We start from the raw sequence: 6000 nt of genomic DNA, 5'->3' as shown, positions 1-6000 counted from the left end.
CAACAACTACATGATAGTAATATCTAAATCAGGTACATGATAGTCTCTAACTCAATCATACTAATATAATAGCAATCAGCAAGGCCTGGGATGCCTAATTCATATACAGGATGCACAGTGGTTGGCTGAAAGTCTGAAACCCTACAAAGGAGGTATTTTCATCTTTTTTATTTCTACCCATGACTTGTTCGCAGAAAAAGTAGTTGACTGAGGGCATTGAACCGTCTGGTTTTGCAAAAACTACCTAGTTCACTGGTCTTTTCAAAACCGGCCAGCTCGACCGGCCCACAACGCTTAAAGAACCGCCATGGTGGAACGGTTCCGGGTATTACCTCCGGCCATGGTTGATCCGGGCTTTTCAACTACTCCCTTTGTACCGTAATATAGGTCGTTGGAGTAGCTAAACTAGCTACTCCAGCGACCTATATTAGGGTACAGAGGGAGTATTTCGAATCCCACGGTTGCACATTCTTCGTGTTTTCTTTATTTTTCTTAGAAAGGGAACATTCGCCGCAGATATGTTCAGAGCGAACGACTTCATAGAGCTGACATGGCGTTGGTCATGCGTCAAGATCCGTGCGACGGCAGGGAAGGCGTCATCCGCGGCGACGGCGACGACGACGTCAAGGTCGTGTCCACCGACGCCGAGCGCCGCACCGCCATCTACGACGTCGGCCGCCGCGCCGTCCGCGGCGGGGCCGTGATGCGCGCCCGCAAGAGCAGCCCGATCTCCCACTCCGTCGGGGACGGCCTCTTCGTCCTCGAGAGCGTGCCCGACACGCAGGTCGCCTCTTCGAGGCCCTCCGGTACGACCAGCTCCGGGAGGACTGGTTCTGGCACAGCCTCCCGCTGCCGCCCTACGTGCGCGACCCCGGCTACACCCGCTCCTCCGTCAAGGCGCACACGGCGGCAGGATCTGGACGTACACGCAGGACGCCGGCACCTACTCGTTGGACACCAGGCGCAGCTCCTGGAGGAAGGAAGGCGACTGGGCGCTGCCGTTCGTCGGAAAAGCGGAGCACGTCCCGGCGGTGTGCGGCAGCGAAGGGCTGTGCTTCGGCTTCGCGTCCATCAGCGGCCCACTCTTCGCCGTCAACCTCGCCACCGCGACAGCCGAGAGCCCGCCGGAGGTGCGCGGGGTCTGGGAGGAATTCAGGCTGCCCGGGGACTGGCGGGGGGGCACCTCCAACCTGGTGCACCTCGGGTCCGGCAAGATGTGCATCTTCAGGTTCTTCGGCACTATCCCTAGTCCCCCCATGGACCCTTCTGGGAAGAAGCCGGACCGTTTCGTCGTCATCACCGCCGTCGAGGTAGGTCCCGGCGGCGATGACGGCACAGAGATCAAGATGGTGAAGCACAGGTCCAAGCGTATCATGTTTGACAGGTCCAATGGACACATAACATGGGTACTCTGAGTCTGATGTGTGGATCTGGAATAGTCACAATATCACTGAATTTCGCATCCAGATCATCGATGTAACTGTCACTGTCATCTGAATGTTCATTTCTCCTCTGTCACTGTCGCTGTCGATAGTCGCGGAGTGGAGGGAGTCCGAAAACCCCTACATTGGCAAATTCTTTACATTATTTTGCATTTTAGGGACATTACAAAGACATTGATTAAAACCCCAAACCAAAACACGTTCAACTAGATGGACTGGCCTAACTAAACGGAGCAAAAACTCCAGATTCGACATCTTCCAGACACGTCAGACGCAAAGGCCCAGCGATAACAATGACAACAACAGAGAGAGCAAGAAGGTGAAGCACATGTCCAGTTGCATGAAGTTTACCAAGCACAATGGACAAGTAACATGAGTACTCTCATCTTCGTAGACCATGTAGACAAATATATCATCCTGGAAGAATATCCTTTGTGTGACGATGTAATAGATATGTAAGTTTCTGAATTCTAATAGTGCTTTGAGTTCTTTTTGGTGCATGTTTTTCCAGCTTATATATGATATGAGTAGTGAAAAGTCTATAATACCCTTGAAGTGGAGTTGGAGTGGGTCATCGGCCGGAGTAGGGTAGGGGACGGGGTCCTTCGCTGGAGTGGGTCGTCGACCGGAGTTGGACGCCATCCGCCGGAGTGGCGCTGTTGTTGCTAGGTCGCGGAGAAGGGCGGAGAAACCAGAGGGAGGGAGGGGTTGCGCCCGAGGGAGGAAAGGAGCAGCGGCGGGAGGGAAGGACCGGGAGCGGCGGCGGCGGAGGGAAGGGCCGCGACAGTGGAGGGAAGGACCGGGAGCGGCGGCAGCGGAGGGAATCGAGAGCGGCGACGGCGGAGGGAATCGGGAGCGGCGACGGCAGAGGGAATCGAGAGCGTCGACCGAGAGCGGCTCGATTCGGTTTTCAGCGGCGGGACGAGGAGTTGGACTTGGGGGCAAACTCCTTGTCATAAGTGCGAAAACCATGGGCAATTTTCATTGCAAAGGGGACTCCGGTGAAAATAAGTTAAGCTAGCTTATACAAATCGAATTTTTTTAGGTTTCTGGTTTATTTTGACAATAACCTGAAATAAGCTGGAAAAGAACTGGCCCTTAGGCCCTTGCACTTGCAGTAAGAACAAAAACAATCTACATGTCCCTTATGGTCTTAATCCAACCAACTGCCAATTAGTCCTAAAACTATATTCCAATCCAATTCAAAGTGCATACTGAACTTGTCGTGATAATAATACTAGCCCTTTCTTTAGCGCTGCAGGAGAAACCTACATAGCCCACTGACCGGCCAAATTACAGAAAACCTACAACATTTCCTGTTTTAACAACTGCTCTGTTAAGTTCACACTCCAGTATGCAGAGCGGAGGCAACATAAAAAAAAAGTTACAAAAACGAAGCAAGTACAAAACCATTGGAATATTCATACCCTGCAAGTTTCAAAATACATAGCTGACACCTCAGTGTTGCCATAATGCAAAAAACTGAAACATAATCCTGAAGAAAACATGATGACAAATCTAGAAGCAAAAGGCTGCTGGAAAAGTATATGGACAATATTTTGTGAATGCCAGCTAGAGAAGGCCGGGGTAGAAGCAGATCTCAAGTCGAAATATAATTTCTCAAAACATGTTACTTAAGAGTTGCAGATTCCGGTTTAGAACAATACACGTTTAATCGATATAAGAATCCAATTTGGCATATTCCCTATAAAAAAATTCTTTCGGCAAGCTCATTTCCTGTAACCAATCCAACCAAATATTGCCCAGCGAATCATTGGACAATGAGATGAGAAGTAGACAGTATATAACCCATATACAATTTGTAGCTATCTAAACTCCTTCCGGAGCAAGTATCTGCCAGGCTTCAGCACCGCGCCACCAGCAGGCCCGTTCTTCACGGCCAGCTCCGCCGCCGCCGACCCCTCCTGCGGCTGCTGGGGAAGGGCCTGCTGCAACTCGGCGACCGCGGACTCGGCAACGAAGACGTTGGTGATGTCCCTGAGCGGCACCCGCCTCCGCGCCCTCCCGAGCCGCTTCAGCTTGCAGCTCCTGACGCCATGAGGACGGGCGGCGGCGGCGGCGGTAGCAGGCGGCAGGTTCTCCTTGTCGGCGCGGTCAACTGCCATCTCGGAGAAGAGAAGAGCTGCCTGCCGCTCCCGGGATCCGGCCGGCTCGGTGCTGGTGCTGGTGCTCTGCTAGGCCTGGGCGGCCGGCGAGGTGGCTGGGTTGGAGCTTGGGATGGGACTGGGAAGATCTGCCATGGCTACTTGTACTTGTAGCGGAGGTAGGTAGGAGGGAGGGGGACGAAAATATTTGAGTTCGGGGGAAAATTTTGGGGGGATCTGCGTTTCCTTCCATTTTTGGCCGGAAGGCTCCAACAGCCTGCGAATCTTGAAAAATTTCCGCCAAATGTTTGGAGCAAATCGGGATTCGAGGCGGGGGAGGGAAGAAAGCGAGAAACTTTGGTGCGGGGAGGGGGATTCGAATTTATTGTTTCTTCCTCATTTCACACGGGCCGATCCTATTTGCTGAAACGGGCCGGCCCACTTACGCGATTTTCCTTCCCTGCTCTTTCTTGCGTTTTGTTTTTCTTTTTCGTTTCCCTTATGTGTTTTTCTTGCTTGGTAAACGTTTTCAGCCGGAGCGTCGGCCGAAATGTTCCTGTCGGACCCGTCAGCGACGTCGGATCCCACTTAATCGCATGGTTCCTTTTTCTTTTCCTTTTTTTCCCTGCCTTATCTTCTTTCTATTCCCTTCGTTTCTTATCCATGCCTGAGTTGTTTTGTTCCCAGGAATCCGTCGAGGGATGAACCGTGACGATGTTGTCACTGCAGGCTAACCACCGGCGGCTTCTGTAGGACGAGCCGCCATGGACGGATAATTGATCACAACGAGCGTCTCCTCCTTTCTCTCTCCATTTCTCAAGGAAATCTCACCTACGACGCACACGAGCTGCTTCAATGATGCAACGTTGCATGCTCGCGTGCTGGAAACGGATGAGCAACGTGCCAGGATACATGCTCCTTTGTGAAGAAACCACCGGCGAGCATTGGCACGCGACCGACAAGGCGATATTAGACCATGTTTGGTTCTAGATAAGTCATCAACTTATAAGTTGAAAAGTGCAAAAAGTGACTTATTTTGTCAAACAAACCCAACTTATAAGTCACCCCAACTTATAAGTCATAAGTTGCTCCACGCCAACTTAAAACTTATAAGTCACTTGCTTTTGCATGGGAAGGTGACTTATAAATCAGATGACAACCAAACAGGCGTGACTTATAAGTCACTGGTTTTAAGTCACCTGACTTATTGATATCAAACAGGGCCTTAGAACCGCCCCATAGAAAGGTTGCAACCATTGAAGAAAAAGTTGCAAGCCTAGATAAAAAACTTCAACCGGCGTCACTATTTGCTACAACCAGCATCACATTCTACTACCACCGATGTTGCATTTTGCTACATCATACATGACATTCTGATTTTTGCTACAACCGGCAATGAAAAAAGCTACATCCGGCGAACAGTTTTGCTACAACCACTGTTTTCCTACAACCATTTTTTTTGGTACAATCGACATTCAAATCGTTGTTGCAACCGTTGTTGCATTTTGCTACCATCGATGAGGAATTTTGCTAAATCCATCATGGCAGAGCTGAGACCGACGACCATGGCGAGATGTTTTGCTGCAACCTTCCTATGATTTTGCTACTACCGGCAGATTTTATTTTGCTACATTAATCACGCCGAAGCTGAGACCGGCAGCGACGGTGAGCTGATTTTACTGCAACTGTTCTTCTATTTTGCTACTATCGATAGATTTTTTTGCTACATCCATTATGCGTCGGCGAGGCGGAGCTGCATCCATGACGTGCGCGGGCGACGGGCGCGGGATCCATCCATGGCGAGCGCGGGCTGCGGAGCTGCATCCATGACGCTCCGCCCCTGCGAGCGGGCGATGACGGGCGGCCCGGAGGTCGGCATCCGCTCGTGTTGGAGGTCTTGTTCTGCGGGGACGAGGTGATGCGATCTGGGGAAGAAGAGAGTTAACCCGTGAGGAGAAAAGAGTTAAATCTGACGGGTGCGTCTTTGCCCAATCGGGCGGTGTATACAGGACCGACGGGAGAGGCTGTGCCGGACTACCGGCGCACACCACTGCCCTGTTGCTTCCGGTTTTCTGTGGATTAGTTTTTTTTCTGTTTTGATTCTTTTTCTGTTTCTTTTTTTTCTGCTTCCTTTTTTATTTTTCGTTCCCTTTATAGTAATATTACATAAAAAGTTTGCCGCACAATGACATTATTAAAAATATGTTCACCGCAAACTACGAAAGAGTTCATCATGCTTTATAAAAACGTTCATAATGTATCAAAAATTGCTCATTATATATTACAAAAAAAAAATCAAGGTGTATTTAAAATTTGTTCACCATATATTACAAAAGTTCATTGTATTTTAAAAAATTGGTTATGCTATATTACAAAAAAAATCAGAATGAATTATTATTTAAAAAAATACATTAATATTGTATGAATGTCCTATTTTGTTTTCAGAATTTTCC

General features: G+C 49.6%; 1 pseudogene; it reads left to right on the top strand.

The window, feature by feature from the left end:
* Window positions 1-550: 550 nt before the first annotated feature.
* On the top strand, window positions 551-1465 carry LOC123404992 (annotated as a pseudogene).
* The last annotated feature ends 4535 nt before the right edge of the window (window positions 1466-6000 follow it).

Source organism: Hordeum vulgare, chromosome 6H, assembly GCF_904849725.1.
Source record: "Hordeum vulgare subsp. vulgare chromosome 6H, MorexV3_pseudomolecules_assembly, whole genome shotgun sequence".
NCBI classification, from domain to species: Eukaryota; Viridiplantae; Streptophyta; class Magnoliopsida; order Poales; family Poaceae; genus Hordeum; species Hordeum vulgare.
Note: the sequence above shows the minus strand (reverse complement) of the source record. Positions and strands in the feature narration are given on the sequence as shown.